Below are 20,051 nucleotides of genomic sequence, written 5' to 3' on the forward strand. Positions count from 1 at the left end.
TACAAGTGACATTTCTAAAAAAGTGAGTTAAATGCATCGAGAGTAAGCTAAAGCAAAATAATTTTTAGTGGCAATTGGATATATCTTTTAACGACATCACACATTAAACTTTTAAATTAAAACTTGGCGGAATTTAAGAAAACATAAACATTTTTAATCCCATTTTCTCAGAAGTAACGTCAGTGCACTTATAGGCTACCCCTTTGCTTCTGACCCCCTCAAATAACCGTTGACTAAAATATATAAATTATTATTGTGTAAGTGTAATAATGACACAAGCATTTTTTATTATACAAAATTAAACAGAAGTTAAAATTCGTTAAAAATTGTATGGCTGTGAAAAAAATACGTTTCAAAGATTTCATGAGGATATTCATGAATATGTTCTGTTAGAATATAGTATAATATTAATAAATATACCGTAAAATTTAAATATCAATAATATAAATTGCAAAGAATTTTAATAATAACCCACCTCTTGACGAAATTCTGTGTACGTCACTGATTGGTGTAATATTCCAATAGTCAAGATAACTTTGTACAACATCCTAATATCGCTACAAACTCAGGACGCAGAAAGTTACGATACTGCAAACACATGGAACATCAGTCATTTGAAATCATGAATTAGTACCTATAAAGTTAACCCAATTGACCGTATTAATGTTTAAATATTCTTCCTTTTAATTTGGTACAGTCATAGCAAATAAACAATATTTACTATTGTAAACAAAACCATTTCAAATTAGATTTCTATTTAGCCTACTCTTATAGAACATCTTATTAGCTTCAGTTAGGTACCTAGCAGTGTATTGATGGGGAAGAGATTTTAGGGTTGTTACCCGTCCCAAACGTCCCCTTCCCCAAAAGAAGGATGAAAGAACGAAATAAGGAAAGTATGAATGATATTAATTTCAGTCATCTTCATCATAAGCAAATGACATTAGTTACTTCAATATGATATTCAAGGAATTTTTCTGTATCATATTTAATTTTTTATTTATCAATCAATCTTCTTAATGTTTGCTGACAACATAAAGTCCACTGTAGTCCACTGTAGTCTATTCAGTTGTTGTTTTTCACAGAAATGAGGGTATTTTGATCGGTGTTCAGTATAGATGCCTGTTGCTAGTAGCCAGAGTTGGGGTGTAGTCAATATATACTGCAGGGCTGTGTCTTCTGCAACTGGTACTGATGGTTTTAATTTACTTCTTTTGTGGTTTATGGATGGACAGTATAGAAGAATGTGTTCCAGATCTTCATCATGAGTCCACACCTGTGGAGTAACGGTCAGCACGTCTGGCTGCGAAACCAGGTGGCCCGGGTTCGAATCCCGGTCAGGACAAGTTACCTGGTTGAGGTTTTTCCGGGGTTTTCCCTCAACCCAATACGAGCATATGCTGGATAACTTTCGGTGCTGGACCCCGGACTCATTTCACCGGCATTATCACCTTCATATCATTCAGATGCTAAATAACCTAGATGTTGATAAAGCGTCGTAAAATAACCCAATAATAGTACATTTTGCAACGAGCCTATAATTATAGTAATTAAGAAGCGAGTTTCATAATTTTCATACGAGCTTCTTAATTACCATTGTAGGCGAGTTTCATACGACTTTTTATGCTCGACCATATTTCTAACTTGATATTATTAATTTTCTTTGTATCTGACCTTGACCAATGTCCCGTATGTTGTGAGATGTTGGCAGACGCGAAAGTATTGATTTTTTCCGAGGAACAGATGTTCACATTGACCTTGCTAGGCCATAAGAACCTACAGAGATAACATTGAAATTAAATTAGACATTGAAAAACGAGATGACAAATTGAATTTATTTGAATATTATTTACAATTAACGCTAATTATTATAGTAACAGAACATAACCTTCTGCGACAGTATTGGATTTCCAGTCTCCGTGACTTCTCGCTAATTCTCTTTCGATTGCATATCCGAGAATAATCGATACTTGCAGTTTTATAAAGGTAGAAAGCTGACCTGTCATTGGCTGAAAGACTTGACCTTTAATGAGTAGGTGTACTTTAATGACATGCATTAAAGATCTGCTACCAGGTGTATAATTACTACATTTCGGCATGGTCGAGCATAAAATAAAATTAAAAAATCTTCATCATGATTACTACACCACAGACAAGTAGGATTATCAGAAATGTGAAATCGGTGTAGGTACAATTGAGTGACAATGTGACCTGTTCTGACTCTTGTTAAAAATGTTTGAACATGTTTGGGCAAGTTTTTGTACATTTTCAGGTTATTTGGTTTCTTTTGAATGGACTGTAAAATTTTTTCTTTGTCAGAAGAGAGCCAATTGTTGATCCATAGGTTTGTAAAATGAGACTTTACTGAAGCAAAAGCATTGGATAGAGATATCACTTGGAGAGGTCTTGGTTGCAAATATGTTGCCTGTTTTGCAATATTATCGACTTTCTCGTTCCCAGGTATACCACAATGACTAGGTATCCATTGAAATGTTATTTCCTTTTGGAGTTCTTTTAGTTTACGTAGTTGTTTCTGAATTGGAATAATTCTATGTGCATATAGGTTTGGCACATATTTAATTATATTAAATATAGCCCCCTTGGAGTCGCTAAGTATGCAAATAGATTTTTCAGAAATTTTAGTAACAGACTGAAGAGCAGCATCAATAGCTAGCAATTCAGTGTCAAGACTGGAGGAGGATGAACATGGTATGAAGTAACTTTCTTGATATTTTGGAATATAATGCCCTGCTCCTGATGTCCCATTATTAGAATTTAGAGATCCATCTGTATAAATTTGAAGGTGATCCTTATATGTGCTGCAGAGTAGTTCCATGGCATCTAACTTAAGAATGTGTGGAGGATCATTTTTGGAATGATTTCCTGTAATTTGTATGCTATCTTCTGGAATCACCCATTTCCATAGAGGAATTTCGCTCACAACTGGAGATTTAGCAATGACTGTGATTTATGATTAATACAAATTTGTTCTCATACATTAATAGCATAGCCAGCAGCTTTAATATACACAGAGTGGAAGCGATATAACCCTGCAGAAAGGAGGGGGCAATAGAATATATTAAAATAAATCAAAATCCTGTTATGTGTTTAATAATTAAGTGCATAGTTAATTAAAAAATTAGCCTGAAAGTTTGGCAACATCGCCAGCTCACCCACCAATACACACACGAACTCAGGTCTGAAGAGCAGCATTCTGTTCCTTAGTCACTGCGGCAGGGTTGCCAGATGTCCTAATGGCAGGAAATAACGATACGAGTTAATCTTTTTATTTAATTTGTAAGAAAACCGTTCATTTTATTTAAAAACTGCAAAGAGATAAATCGTTCCTTATCAGTTTCTCTAATGATAAGAGTAAAAATCAGAATGGTACAGATAGTACTTATGGAGTGAAACAGTGTGAATATTTAGGGAAAAATATATTTTTTTTTCCCAGAAAAGCAGTGTTTTTTTTCTGGCGAAACGCACGTTCTGGCACTTGTTTGTTATTTTCACCATGGAACTGAGACGTGTTAATAATTAAGCTTTTAACCTAATTTATTTTTTCTTTGAACTCCACGTACTATTATAAAACTTAGCAAAATAAATAAGCTAAAAAAATGCTCAGTAGGGGGGAAATTTATAATATCAGTACAATTATAAAACTTGCCAAAATAAAGAAGCTGAAATAATGCTCTGTAGTCAGGAAATTTAAGATAAATCAATAGAATTACAAAACTTGCCAAAATAAATAAGCTAACAAATTCTCAATAGGACAGAAATTTATAATTATATCAGAATTATAAAACTTAACAAAATAAACAACCTTAAAAATTCTTAATAGGGGTAATAATTATATCAGTACTATTATAAAACTTAGAAAAATAAATAAGTTCAAAATGCTTAATACGGGGAAAATTTATAATTATATCAGTACAATTATAAAACTCAGCAAAATAAATAACCTTGAAATAATTAATACGCAAAAATTTATCATTATATTAGTACAATTAACTTAGCAAAATAAATAATTTTAAAATGGGTAATACGAGGATATTTTATAATTATATCAATATAAAACTTTGCAAAATAAATAAGCTAAAAAACCATTACTATAGGGAAATTTTATAATTTTATCAGTATAATTATAAAACTTAGCAAAATAATAACTTTAAAAATGGTTAACACGGGAAAATTTATAATTATATTAGTACAATTATAAAACTTAGCAAAATAAATAATTAAAAAAATGGGTAATACGGGGATATTTTATAATTATATCAATATAAAACTTAGCAAAATAAATAAGCTAAAAAACCCTTACTATAGGGAAATTTTATAATTTTATCAGTATAATTATAAAACTTTAAAAAATGGTTAAAACGGGAAAATTTTATAATTATATTAGTGAAATTACCCATATAAAACTTAGCAAAATAAATAAGCTAGAGAAATGTTTGGTAAGGGAAAAATTTGCATCATTATATCAGAGCCATCTGTAGACACGGTTAAGAATGTGTTTATGTAACACAGACAACAATTAACTGACAGCATGAGAAACTAAACTGTTTCGGAATACACAAAATGAACTATAATAAGAGAGAATGTGTCATCTTGATGGCATTGTTTATTTTATCTACACCTCATTTTTTTTCTATTCTGTTTCATCTTCGGTTCCCCTTCTTTCTCTCTTCCCCTCTCCATCTTTCTTCTATTCCTCTTCAGCTTCTCAGTATTTCCATTTCTAATCCTCCACAAAGTTTTCGTGAATGATTGAGTGGCATGAACATGTTAAAATTTGAGAGCCGCGCGGTGTCTGCTTCTATAGTTAGAACTCGAGCAGTGACGTCACAAATCAAGAAATCGCCGCGTCATGACGGAAAGCAACAATTCGCGGGCGTCTTGCACAAGTTGCGAACAGAAACTGGATATATAAGATGACGGGCATGGAGGCCTCGCAATTGTTGATTTGGGACCCACGACCCAGGAGGCACTCAGGTGAGTCACAGCTTTTGCAGCCACTCTCTAACAACTGAATGCGGACTGCGATGGCGCGGGTTCGATTCTAAATAAAGGCAAGGGATTTTTCTCTACACCACAACTTCCAGAACGAATTTCAGTCTCAAATAAAAACACACAAACAGCTTTCGTTAGTTAAAAAAAAAAATAAAAATAAAAAAAATAATAATAATCCGATGCACAGACTGGTTCTCAGTCAATAAATTGGTATTAAATTGTAACAAAACTAACATAATTCAATTTAAATCCTGTGCAAATTCAACCTCGCAAATTTCTAGCGCAATAATTAACAATAGATCCCTATTAGAAACAACAACAACCAAATTTCTTGGCTTAAAAATCGATGTGTTAAATTGGAAAAATCATATTAAAGAAATTACCCCCAAACCAAATTCAGCTTGTTTTGCTATTAGATCTATGCAAAAGATAGTAAATATCAATACCTTAAAAACAATATACTTTGCATACTTCCACTCGATAATGAGTTTTGGAATAATATTCTGGGGAAATTCCATAGAGAGTAACAGTATATTCTACTACAAAAAAAGAGTAGTTAGAATAATAGTAGGTGCCAAATCTAGGGAATCGTATAGGACTATTTTCAAAAAACTACAAATAATGCCCATGGCTTGTCAGTATATCTTTTCATTAATAGTCTTCCTCGTATGTAATCGTGAAAACTTTGTAACTAATTCAACAGTTCATAGCATAAATACACGTCAAAAAAATGACTTTCATACTCCATCGGCAAGTCTATCGTGCTATCAAAAAGGAGTGCGTTATATGGCAGTAAAAATTTTTAATAGCCTCCCTATCGATATAAAAAATGAAACTCAAAACATAAGATTATTTAGGGCCAAATTAAAGATGTACCTAATTTCTCACGCCTTCTATTCTGTAGGTGAATTCATGACATTCAATAACACTTCATGAAATTGATACTAAAACTTTGTGTTGTACTAGTAGACTATATTGTAAATCTCATCTGTATTATATTTCATCTAGACTGTGACTATAAATTAAGACTTTATAATAGTATTAAGTTTTTTGACTTGTTCCATATTCTAGCTGTAAGCAATGTATGAATACCATGGAATGTTAATAAATACAATACAATACAATACAATACAATGAGTGAAATGCTGGACTCAACTTCACATGTCTCAGCAGAGGTGAATGATCATTCAACGAGTAAGGGAGTAATGTGTGGTTAGCATGATTATTTCTTCAGCCATTATAGTTGGCTCTTCTTTATACCAAAATAAAAAGGTTCTATTAGCCTCCATGAAGTAGAGAAAATAAATTCTAGGAATTGACATTGACCTGTCTATCCCAAAAAAACATTGCGTTTAAAGTATCATAAATTACCGAGCGATGGCAGGGAATAAGAGAGTCATTCGAAAAAAAAACTTGTGCAAACGCCATCTTTGACAGCCATAAATTGCAGTCGAACTCCTCTGTATTTGAGCTCGGGTCTCCAGCGTGGAAACTGTTCGCCCAGCGATGCGCCCGTAACCCTGTTAAAATTTGATACTAAAAGATCACTGCCCGGGTGAAGATGAGGAAAAGAAAGAACAGATTAGAATCGTCTATCCTCCTACAGGCTTTTGTTTATAATTATTGCCATGACAACTGCATTAGCGTCATCAAAACAAGGGCGCTTTCTTCTGCCACTTCGCAAAGAGTATACAACAAAAGTCTATGGTTAAGTTATTCTCTTTGTCTTTTGAGGGTTTTAATTTTTCTTATAGCCCATTTTAAATGTTAAATAATGTAATATAGCCTCGTTCGTATAAGGATACATTCATATCGGGAAGTTTTCGTTAATTATAGCCGTCTTTAGGGCCTAGGTTATTATTATTATTATTATTATTATTATTATTATTATTATTATTATTATTATTATTATTATTATCATCATCTTTTTTTAACCGCACAAACACAGTTTCAGTTTTACGTAAGTACTTCATTTAAGCACTAGCACTTGAAAATCCAGACAGTACGGTCAAATATAATCTTGCTTACCATTGCAAAACAAATCGTCTACTGTCATCGTTATCATTGATGGAAAAGTAAAACGATGTAAACGTGACAATTTCATTATCGCAGGAAAAAATTGTTTATTAACATTTTTACGTATTATAATAGGCAAGCATTAAGAAAATGTGAATTTCAAGTAAGAAATGACATAAAAGATTAATTTTGAATGCTGAAATAGTCTTCTTTTGAGTACCAGAATTAAATGTCGTAACTAAACACATTCCCAGTTCAGTAGAGTGTCACCGAGACGTGCTACCTCCTGTTGTATTATGTAGCATCGTCTTTTCGACAGTCATAGACTACATGTTCTATTCAAGATTTATTACAAAACACGAGTTCCATTCTTTTTTTCCAGATTTATTAATATGCATTTATTTATATATTATATAATTACAGATTGCACCCTGCCATATATAATGATATGATCTATTTTATTTAACGACGCTCGCAACTGCAGAGATTATATCAGCGTCGCCGGATGTGCCGGAATTTTGTTCCGCAGGAGTTCTTTTACATGCCAGTAAATCTACTGACATGAGCCTGTCGCATTTAAGCACACTTAAATGTCATCGACCTCGCCCGGGATCGAACCTGCAACCTTGGGCATAGAAGGCCAGCGCTAAACCAACTCGCCAACCAGATCGACACCATATATATATATATATATATATATATATATATATATATATATATCGGATGGTTGACAAGTCCGTGCGCAAATTTTAACGGTGGGCAGATGGGGGTCACAACGAAAAAATTTTGTCAGACAACGTGGAATCGGCGTTGAGTAGTTGAAGCGCCTGGAGGAGATTCTCTTGGCATGTATCAACTTTATGGTCTCCCACCATATTTCACATGCTTCATTCGTGAGTTTCTATATAACATTTTTCCACACAGGTGGATTGGTCGTGGAGGGCCTGATGCTTGACCACCAAGATCACCAGACCTCACAAGCCTGGACTTTTTCTTACACTATTTGGGTATATTAGTATACGTCACGCTGGTGAATGACGACTAGCAATTCAGAAACAATGATGTGGCCGTAATGCACACGATTCGTGCTACTCCTGAGATCTTTGCGCAACAGTTCGCCGTTCTGAGCTCTGATTAAAGATCAATGGTGTTCACTTAGATCACTTCTTGTAGCTGTGCACCGGGTGGGTAGGCAACCTCTGTATACAGCAGAGTGATGCGTTGTGCGGCACTTTGGCGCCATCTGGCGGTAGGATTGCCAGATGCCCCACGGAATGTCCTATATTTCAGGCTGAAAAATTTGTCACATATCAATTTCACACGAAAAAACAAAAATTCCGTATTTACAAACATCATGTCCCAGATGGTCCCACGTCACGTCGTGGTGTAAGGCATCCTGCCTATGACTCGCGTTACGAATTGAGCGCTGGTTCGAGTCCTCAAGGAGGAAGAAATTTTCTCAGGCGCAACAGTAACAAATATAAATGACATTCGGGAGGAAATTAAACGCAGAATAAATATGGGAAATGCCTGTTATTATTCGGTTGAGAAGCTCTTATCATCCAGTCTGCTGTTAAAAAATCTGAAAGTTAGAATTTATAAAACAGTTATATTACCGGTTGTTCTGTATGGTTGTGAAACTTGGACTCTCACTTTGAGAGAGGAACAGAGATTAAGGGTGTTTGAGAATAAGGTTCTTAGGAAAATATTTGGGGCTAAGAAGGATGAAGTTACAGGAGAATGGAGAAAGTTACACAACGCAGAACTGCACGCATTGTATCCTTCACCTGACATAATTAGGAACATAAAATCCAGACGTTTGAGATGGGCAGGGCATGTAGCACGTATGAGCGAATCCAGAAATGCATATAGAGTGTTAGTTGGGGGGCCGGAGGGAAAAAACCTTTGGGGAGGCCGAGACGTAGATGGGAAAATAATAACAAAATGGATTTGAGGGAGGTGGGATATGATGATAGAGACTGGATTAATCTTGCTCAGGATAGGGACCGATAGTGGGCTTATGTGAGGGCGGCAATGAACCTCTGGGTTCCTTAAAAGCCAGTAAGTAAGTAAGTAAGTATGGGACCGGTGCTCACTCAGTATCGTGATGCACTTGGGGAACCACGAAATTCGGTTACGAAAGCCAGCTATAACGGCTGAGAGGGATCAAAGTGCTAACCATACGATACCTCCATTCTAGTTGGATGATCGTCCACCTCTTCTTCGGTATGTGGACGTGAGTCCAGCGGCCGGCTGGCCGATCTGGGCTCTTAAAGGACTGTAGCGCCACGGATTATTTGTCATAGACGGCCAACGTTTCTTTATTGTTATTTTTCTTTTTAACCTTTTCTCTGCTGTTTTTGTGGATGTCAGGGTTTTAGCCACAGTCGCATTTTGCTGCTCGACTTCTAAAAACGCAACAAACTTTGAATACAAATGTGCAAAAATGCGACAACCACATTGGACTTCAGAAACGAAGATGGTAATGGAGACAATGAAATCGGAGATGTGTTTGAATTAATCTGAATTTAAATGAAATGCTAATGGCATGGGCAATGTTGAAAAAGGTATTGAGCAATAGATGTTCAGGAATTTATTTCAAAGAGTTGGTGCAATTCATGTAAGTTAAGTGAACAATTTCTTCTAATTGATTTATATAGCCTAATTCCATAGCAACTGTAAAATTGTGAGCGAAGTTTTAGTTCGATGAATCTTGTAAAAACTGCAATTAGAAACTGCCTTTCAGTAAAAAGAGTTAGCACTCTGCTAACAATAATTCTTGAAGGACCTATTAGTAAAGAATTTCAATGTTTAGAGTGCCCATAAAATAACGTATTTTAATGTGATGTAAATTCAGCAGTAATTGATTCTAAACGTACTTACGTCTAATGATTTGAGAGATACAAAATGAATATTAATACCTGGGAAGTGAAAGGACTTCTTTTTGGCGCTAGGGGAACTTCATTTAAGTTAACCAAAACCATTCTCCTTTCTCTTAAATTTTCTAATGAGGACATTAACAAAATTTGTCTAATGGTATTGAGAGATTCATTACCCATTTTACACAATCACTCGTATAATACTATGTAATTTTTTTTTTTACTTCATTTCATTACTCTTCAATGTATTTTCATCTCATGTTTCTCCGAATCAAATTGTACTTTATTTTTAAATTTATCATTGTTCCGTATTCTCTCCGCAATCATATTGTATTTTTCATTTAACCTCTGCTTTGTATTCTGGATCCTAGTGGTCAGCCGTAGATTTCGGTCAGATGTCCAGAATTGTGGAATGTGTTGTTTACAGAAGTATATCTAGAGTGTGATTAGATGGATTGAACGTAATAAAACTCCAAGAAACAAATTATATAACTTTTTGTTTCTGCATGCTTTATTAATTTTATCTTTCTGCACAATTATTTACAATATGTATTACAGAAGCATTTCGCAATTCGCACAAATATAATTTTTCATTTGTGCATTTTTGCAACAATTATTTATTTTGCAGCTTAAACCGTAGTGGATATCGTGTACAATAATTATGATAAGAAACAGTCACTGTTCTTTATCAACAGCAATGTCTTTAGAAACGCGACAATAAACAAATAAATTTAAACAGTAAACAAATACATTTAAAACTTACCTTCCTCTGTAATGTATGTTCCCAAGCAATACTTGTTGGACTGTGTGTGTGTGTGTGTGTGTGTGTGTGTGTGTGTGTGTGTGTGTGTGTGAAGAGACAGCCACTGGCGTAGCTCAGGCGGTAGCGCACTTGCCTGCTGATACTACGGAGTTGCGCTCGGACATGTGTTCGATCTCTGATCACATACACAGAGTGAACCGAAAATAATGTCATTAATTGAAGGGGGCTATTCTTTGAGATATTTCAAAGAAAAAGGTTTAATACAATTTTGCTCGTTTTTGCTTTCTTTCCGAGATAAAAATTGTTTTATATGAAACATTTCATAGCGTGTTTTAGGAAAGCCATTGATTGAATTCCCAATATGCTCAGTCAGTTTAAGAGAGCAGCGTATTATGATGATAAATGACTGAAAGAATTTTAGTTTTGTACTTTAAATGGGTAGAAATTTCATTCGAACAAATGTAACTTTTCGCTCTGAAAGAGAATTTTACAATGTTACCTTACATATTTGTTCGGATCAAATTTCTGCATATTTAAAGGACAAAACTAAAATTCTTTCAATCATTTATTGTCATAATACACTGCTCTCTTAAACTGACTGGCATATTGGAAATTAAATCAATGGCTTTCCTAAAAGACGCTATGAAATGTTTCATATAAACCATTTTTATCTCGGAAAGAAAGCAAAAACGAGTAAAATTGTATTCAGCTTGTTGGTTTGAAATTCTTCAAAGAATGACCTCTTCAATTAATGACATTACTTACGGCTCATGCTGTATACCAGGTTGGTCATTCTCATGTTATAAAGTCTATACTAATAATAAATCTGTAGCCGAAATTTTTCTGGTAATTTTCGATTTTCCAAAAATAATTGGTCCTAACATATATAATTAACCACCCTGAAACCGAAAATCGCTTTTTTGAAATTTTTGTTTGTATGTCTGTCTGGATGTTTGTTACCTTTTCACGCTATAATGGCTGAACGGATTTCGATGAAAATTGGAATATAAATTAAGTTCGTTGTAACTTAGATTTTAGGTTATATGGCATTCAAAATACATTTTTTAAAAGGGGGGTTATAAGGGGGCCTGAATTAAATAAATCGAAATATCTCGTTTATTATTGGTTTTTGTGAAAAATGTTACATAACAAAAGTTTCTTTAAACATAATTTGCGATAAGTTTTATTCCTTGAAAAAATTTGATAGGACTGATATTTAATGAGATAAATGAGTTTTAAAATTAAAATAACTGCCATCTAAGGCCGTGTAATGAATTAAAAAACAAATGACTTCGTCTATAAGGGGCCTTGGGACAGCAACAATCGAAAGCTATGAAAGATAGCCTACAGAGAATGTTTCTGTGTTTGTATGAAGTAATATCGGAAGCTAAATTAACCGATTTGTATAATTAATTATTATTTCACCATTGGAAAGTGTAGTTTCTCTAGATGGACATAATGCTATAATATTATTACAGTAACTTCTGATATAATATAATATATAATATAATATAATATAATATAATATAATATAATATAATATAATATAATATAATATAATATAATATGTAATATTATATAATATAATTTAAGTTATTTGAAGGGTTCAGAACCATAGTGGGCTAAGCGCCATTTACTGAATACGTAGAAAACAAGGGTTAAAATTAAGTTATTACCATAATTCAATGGAAACCTATAACAAGTAAAATAAAATTTACACATTAAATCTAAATGATGTCAATCTTCATTAAACTATGGTTGCATGTAATAAAAATTAAGAAACATGTTAAAGGAATTGTCATTGCACCAAATGAGTGTCTCTGGACGAAAATGATAGCATTTTAATTATTTGGATGCAATTTAAATTAAGTAACATATTAAACGATTTATCCTTCTATCAAACACGAATGTTCCCTGGATCAAACGTCCTATATTAATTATATAATTACTTTATATTTATTTCTAACGGGTGCAGCGGAGCGCACGGGTACGGCTAGTGCTAACATATAAAAGAGAACAACCACCAGAACCGCCACTGTCGAAAATGAATTTTTTGGTAACGACCGCTAGATGGAAGTACTGCTGCAAGCTATTACTCAATATAGCTAATTCCATCAGGTTATATGACTTGTTTTGCAGTCGCTAGATGGCAGCATAACGAAATTGATGAAAGTTGTTTTTTGAAGGTCCATTAGGCTGATCAATCTGTTATATGTTACCAGGGGTTCGATCCCCATTTGGGCTGATTACCAGCTTGGGTTTTCTTCCGAGGCTTTCCTCAACCATAAGACGAATGTCAGGTAATCTATGGCGAATCCTCGGCCTCATCTCGTCAAATACCATCTCGCTATCACCGATCTCATCGACGCTAAATAATCCAATAGTTGATACAGCGTCGTTAAATAACCAAGTAAAAAATGTGTGAAGAGGCGCGAAAAGTAGTATTTAAAACCAAAATGAATGATTCTCCTCCTCATGAAACGTAGAGGATGTGTTGCATTTAGGAAAATTGAGCATCATTTACTAGTTTGTATATAGGCTACACAACCTTTGCAATTACTCGCACTTCCTCTCAATATGTGTAATAATGTTCTTTCTAAATGTTATTAAAACAAAAAACTAACGGCTAGCAATATATGATAATAGTTTCAATGGTGTAAAACTAAGTTTTTTTTTCTTATATTGTGCTTTAACGTGTTAGTATTATGTTCTGAAATGGCACTCACAGATTTATTTCTCTCTCTCTCTTGTAAGTTCTTCATATTTTCGTCGAGTTAAACGTTGAAACTGTCCTTTATTTGAATTCTGGCAGAGTTGCTAGATAAACAAAACACAACCGTCATACCAACTTATGAAAAATGTCGAACTTCATCATAAAATTGTCGTACATTTCTCACCTTACTATTTTTATAGATAGTGCATACAAACATGTTTCACACGATTGTGACCTACCTACTTGCTCATGTAACGCTTTGAGTATGACCTCACAAGTTAAATATTTAGGCATTATTATTGACCAACATTTAAAATGGGACAAGCATATCTCCTTCCTGTGTAACAGATTGCGTAAAACAATCCACAAATGTTCCATTCTACGCTCTTATTTACCTGTTTATGTTCTGCGTGCTGTGTACTTAGCTCTGTTTCAATCAATAATTCAGTATGGTATTCTAGGTTGGGGAGGAATGGCAAAATCGACTTTCCATCCTTTAAATTTGCACCAAAAAAAGAATTATCAAAATTTATCTGTATAAACTTTTGATTATCCAACGAAATTAATTTTTCAGGAATTTGGTGTATCAAACCTAGAACAAATTTATAAACAAACATTGCTGATTTACTTCCATAAAAACCACAATAAATTTAAATTTGATCCTCACGAATACCATACGAGACAAAAACTACAGTTTCTTTCTAAACACCCGCAAATGCAACACAACTGCTGGATTAAAACACAGCGGAACTTTTGGACCCAGAGAGCTTACCCTGAACTAAGCACACATTTACGAAACAAATTAAATTAATTATTTAATTGTTTCGTATTTTTAAGCTATATGAGTAGATTATATAAATATAATTTATATAATATATTTATATGAGTAGTAATCTAGTTTAGTAGTTTAGATTACTCGTGTACTTTGTATTTTCTATATTTGTATATGTCATTACATGGTCTGTATTTTACTATATATTATTATTATTATTATTATTATTATTATTATTATTATTATTATTATTATTATTATTATTATTATTATTGTGCTGAATGAACACTCTTCAGTTTTATATAAGTAGACTGAACTGCGCCCGAGCACGAGCTTCTGCTCTTTCGGGCTGCAATGCCTAATGTAGTGTAAACCTTGTGTATTAAATAAATAAATTTGAAATTTGAAAACATAACACTAAAAAAGTGGTTCACAGGCCTCTTTATAATTCTGCTAGTAAATTTTAATTCAAATTAAAAATATTAAGTTACTAATTATTGTTCACAACCACAATGCCATTCAACATTCAAACAAAACAGCATCCATTTTTTCATCCAGTCAAGAATATTACTATTTATCGTTCACATTCACCATCTCCATCAACACTGCCAACTCCGTAAAGCATGCACGATGACGCTTGTTCAGAAACAACATCATTATATTGAAAGTCAGCAGAAACTTTATCTTTGGCCAGCGCGACGTCAGATATTTAATATCAATCAAAGCGTTGGCTGATAATTACATCAGATTAATCCTCCTGCAGTCGACTCAAATCCGGCAGCGCTATAATTTCGGCGCATTTAGACTTCTTAATCCTTCTGTAGTACTATTTCATTGTTAAAATACTTCTTTTGTCGAATATATGTATAAGAAAGTCAACAATCTCTGAACTCGTATTCACATAACCGCGAAGTACGTGAAACCTAATGCTGAAGAAGAGAAATTATGACTTGCATATCAAGCGTAGCCAGCATATCGATTTTGAAAACATCTTTTATTCCTTTAAAGCTTGTTTTTTCCATACCAGCCAACGACATACTGAATGAAGACAAGTTGCCTAAAAAGTGACGAATTAACCGTTAATTTTATTTTAATTGTAGACCAACATAAGTTCCAAAATAATTTTGTTCCTTCATTAAAATAGTCGTACAAAATTCCGTACGACATAGAGTTCGGTCGTACAATTAGTCACAATACGGTGAAACCTCTCATTTACGGACATCAAAGGGACGTAACAATCTGTCCGCATCTTGGAGGTGTCCTTTATTGGGAGGGAGGCTCCCCAATGTAACAGTAAATTTATAATAAGCATTATGTATCCCTTCACGCTTTAAACGAAATGTATTACTGTAGTTTAATTCTAAATACAGTCTACTGTACTACAGTAAATTCTTTGCAGCTTTGAACTACAGTAGATAAGGCCGAAAAAGAAAATACAGTACTGTGCCATGCAGTTTTATTCTAGGTCCACAGTTATGCAGTACTGTAATTTACAGTTTTCAACTTAACCTTTACGTCCAGGTGCCATGTCTCTCGAAACAGAACAACTGATTGAAGTGAAGAGAATAATCCTACTAATCCTATCATGTGTCGAATACAATTTCACGATCGCGGGAACCTTTGACCATCAGACAGGTTAAATTTTATGACTGTGTTTATCCGCCCGCTTCCAGCTAACAAGGGGTAGCCGGCTGGGCTAGTGGTAGCCTGCGAGACACTTATTGTCTTCTTTCATGTTAAGGGATTTCTGTACAGTTCTCAAAACTAAATTTTCCATTTTTGTAACGCATTAGGTCTTGAAATCCAAGTTCTGTCCGCAGTCAGGAGGTAAAGCAAGCTTTAGGACTGTGAAACAGCTGTCCGTGTCCGTGTCTGAGAGTGTCCGTAAACGAGAGTTAAATTTATCATTATTTCTATATTATTTGTTAGGACATAAAAATCTGCCCGTATATGAGGAGTGTCCGTAAGGAGAGGTTTCACTGTATTCGTATGCGTACGATTAGAATCGTACGTATGGAACCCTGCATTCTGGAAACCCTACCTAGCGGGCTAATGACGCAATTCAATTCAATTCAATTTATTTGGCCATTAGACATACAGTTTCAGGCTTCGTCACAATACATTGAAAAACATATAAATACATTTTTAAAACACTAATAAAAGAAAACAGTAAAATTTAAATAATACAATGAAAACATGAAATAATTTGAACCTTTTAAATTAAAGAAAACTAACTAAATTGCAATTAAACTTATTTATTAAAATACAATTTCATACAAATTTGTGTTGAAAAACTCAGCAACAGAATAAAAAGGATTATTTAATAACCAATTGTAAAATCTAGTTTTGAAGCTATTGATTGGTAATTTATAATATTGACTGGGGAGCTTATTATATAATTTCATCCCCATAATTAAAAAGTTTGTGTTGCTCTTGTGTAATCTACAATATGGAATATTAATTTGTTCACTATTTCTAATTTCATGATCATGTATATTGGCCACTAATGAGTAATTGTCGATATTTTGTCGAGTGTAAAGTACTAGATCATATATATATATATATATATATATATATATATATATATATATAGGCCTATACAAATTTATGATTGTTAAAATCCGTGATTGTCTGAAAAGTGGTCAACAATGTTCCAGATAGTTTGATTTACATAAAATTCTAATGGCTTTCTTTTGTAAAATCAAGACGCTTCCAATTTTGGTTCCATTTCCCCAGAAAATTAGGGCATATCGGATTAACGACTGAAAGAAAGAAAAGTAGGCACATCTTAAATAATTTTGAGAAACGCAAGTCGTTCATTTCTTTAACAAATATAAAACTCTTGATAGCTTTGTGCATATGTATTCGATGTGCTTATCCCATGTTCAACTGGATCTTAAAAAGTCCGACCACATGTCTGACAAAAAAAAATCTGCAAAATTTCTGCATGAACTTTTTAATTGCTGTGTATATTAATCTATTAATTTCTTAAATAAAATAGCGAGGCGCTATGACCCTTGGTCACACTTCGCACATCCCTAATGGCGGTCCAGTTAGCAATAAAACTCATGTTCATTAACTTGTTCATTAAAATATTTAACATTTAACTTTTGTGATGTTTATAAACGTTTCCAACTACGGATGTGCGATAAAAACGAAATCTCGTCTGTAACTGTCATTGTCGGTCAATGAGTACTGTTATCAATTTATCAGTTGTTATCTAATCCTGTCAAATACAAATTGGCCGTTCACGTGAGCGTGGTGTGGATGGTGTGATGTAACACGAGTGTTACTGTTATTGTATACTAATTCTATGACCACGAAATAAAAAAATCAGAAAGTGATTTCATTCTGAAGTCTTACATGAAAATTTACCTGCTTTATCACTCTGCGGACACAAAATGGCTATATTGCGATACAATGGCGGTCTCGTCTCGTCTTTCCTATTTCAGAGTTTCTATTACGCACTTAACACATCTGTAATGCATACAATTTTTTTTCACGATCACACTTTTAGAATTGCAAATAGTGTATAATTTTTAAGATTTCCTTGCCTTGAAGATATAGAGTAAATTTATTTTTCAAGGGTTTTGCGTATTGTTTCATTGTAGGCCCATATGTGGCTAAATAACCCCAATTCCGTCATGTAACAATTAAGTTATACGTACAGTCAAGGGAGTATTATTTCGCTAAAAAGATTAGTAAAAGTTGCTGTTATAATGTAATACATCCGATACATCAAATGAGATAAAATAATTGAAAGCGATGATTTTTGCATGTCAGTGAAGTTACATTTCCTTCTCTTTTGTGTTGCTGTGAGCAATGGCCACAGATTTATAAAACTTTTAAGTTATGTCAGGTTTCGTCTTTCTTATTATAGTTTTTTTTCATCGTTCCTAAAGTCTTCGGAATTTTAATAACTTCTTTTCTATGTCGGTGGGCTTTATGTAGCGTTGCCAAATCTCCCGAATTTCCCGGGATCTCCCGTATTTGGCAATAATTTTCAATAGTCTCACGGCTCCCGTATTTTTCTTCTCTTCCAGCATTTTCCTTCCTTATTTTTTTCATATTGTAGAAGCTTTATTTCGAACATTTAATTTTGCCGTGAATGATGATTTACATGATGAATTTTGTTGTTCTAGAGATGCAATAAAATGTGCAGTCTCTATAGAAGGTAAATGCTTGGCAGAAATGGATTTCAGTGCTGATCAGGTTACAATATAAAATGTTAATATTGTAAATTTGGAAAAACTGGTGAATTTTGTTCTAAGCTTACCGGGTAGTAATGCTGGCAGACAGAGAGAGAGAGATGGTGTTTTCTCTCATGAGCAATAAGTGGACAAATGTTTGAAACAGGAGCGCGACACATCTAATCAACTGAGAACTGCAAATCGCAACCACTTAAATTACACAGAATATCCGAGAATAATCGATACTTGCGCTTTCATATTGCTATAATGGTATTTTCTGATTGGTGGAACACCTGAACTTTAATGAATAGGTGTACTTTAATGAGGTCCATTAAAGGGCTGCTACCAGGTATATAATTACTACATTTCGGCATGGTCGAGCATAAAAATAATTTGCTTTATACCTCCACTATTTATTACTTTTTTTTTTCGTGGATTCTCTGCTCCTATGATACAGAAAACTAGTTTTTTGTGTTGAGATAACCAGGTTCTACTTATCATACAAACAATATTATTATTAGTATTTTTCCTATCAAACCCCCAAAGGAGCGTAATGGTTCATCAGTATAAATTACCACAATATGCACACTATACATAACGATTTTTGGCTTAACAAATAATAACATGTTATAAAAGTGACAAATCCTGTCTAATGGATATTCATAATGTCTGTTTAAAACAGTCAGATTGGCAACACAACCGATTCCTTCCCATCATTCCCATTGTAACACAGTTACCACACTCCGACCCAATGCGGCAAACTAAGGAACTTCTATGAGGATACAACTTCCATCGTGAGATTTAAGCCCCCAACAGGACACTTCTGAATCATAATATTTGCTTCTATTAAAATACTAAAATACACGGCCTTCCTAAACATTCATTAATTCATTCTCGTACTTGATGAAAAGATTCGTCAAATTGACGATCGTCAATTATTTATCAGTGTTGATGAAGGAGTTCTTTCGTAAACAGAAAATTGACAGTCGCGAATTCGACAATCGTTATGAAACATCTGACGAACGATGGTGAAGACGGCTGCTGCAGACTGTCAAAAGAATGTAGTCTACTGACATTTGCTGGTAGCAGAGGACAGACAGGCGCTAATCACCTTGACTCGTTGACTAGTTCGCAGATCCAACCAAATCGTTTTTTTAAATTATATCACTGCAAAGCAATAGCAGTACAGTTCGGTAACCTTTTTTCTTCCTTGTGTGCATTCACAGAATTCTTATACAGCACGCCTGTCAAACTCGTGTTCCCAACGCGCGAACGAATACGGAGGGAGTGGTTACTATAGTCCCGTCGCTCTAATTTCCGGCACTCAATCGCGTTGAAGGTCTTTTACATTTAAACGTATTATATTGTATTAATAAAATTCATACATAAAAATCTAAATCATTTTGAATTGTATTCTCATAGTTATGAAAGAAAAGGTATGAATCCTTTAAGATTGTTTCAACCAAAATGCAACACTGTTACAGTATTTAATCATAGTAGTAATTTAGGCCCAAGAATATATAACAAATTTATACACTCAGGGACAAAAAAAAAACCGGACACTTCTATATTTGCTTGTATTTTGTTGCCAATTATTTCAAAATGAAACAAAACCCATTTAAACAAAATAATGTTTCATTTAGCACCTTATACGACAACATTTGAAAAAAAAAAATCTCTGATGAGAAAATTTACAAAAAATTAC

The 20,051-nt window shown here is 33.8% G+C and overlaps 1 protein-coding gene across 1 annotated transcript in view; it reads left to right on the forward strand.

Moving 5' to 3' along the window:
* Positions 1-4,970: 4,970 nt before the first annotated feature.
* The window catches only part of path (solute carrier family 36 member pathetic), a 186,242-nt gene continuing 171,161 nt past the window's right edge, over positions 4,971-20,051 (forward strand). Inside the window, exon 1 of the mRNA XM_069832233.1 lies at positions 4,971-4,995. The gene's annotated coding sequence lies outside the window, so the exon portion shown is untranslated. The remainder of the gene's footprint in view (positions 4,996-20,051) is intronic.

This window comes from Periplaneta americana, chromosome 8 (assembly GCF_040183065.1).
Source record: "Periplaneta americana isolate PAMFEO1 chromosome 8, P.americana_PAMFEO1_priV1, whole genome shotgun sequence".
Classification (NCBI taxonomy): Eukaryota; Metazoa; Arthropoda; class Insecta; order Blattodea; family Blattidae; genus Periplaneta; species Periplaneta americana.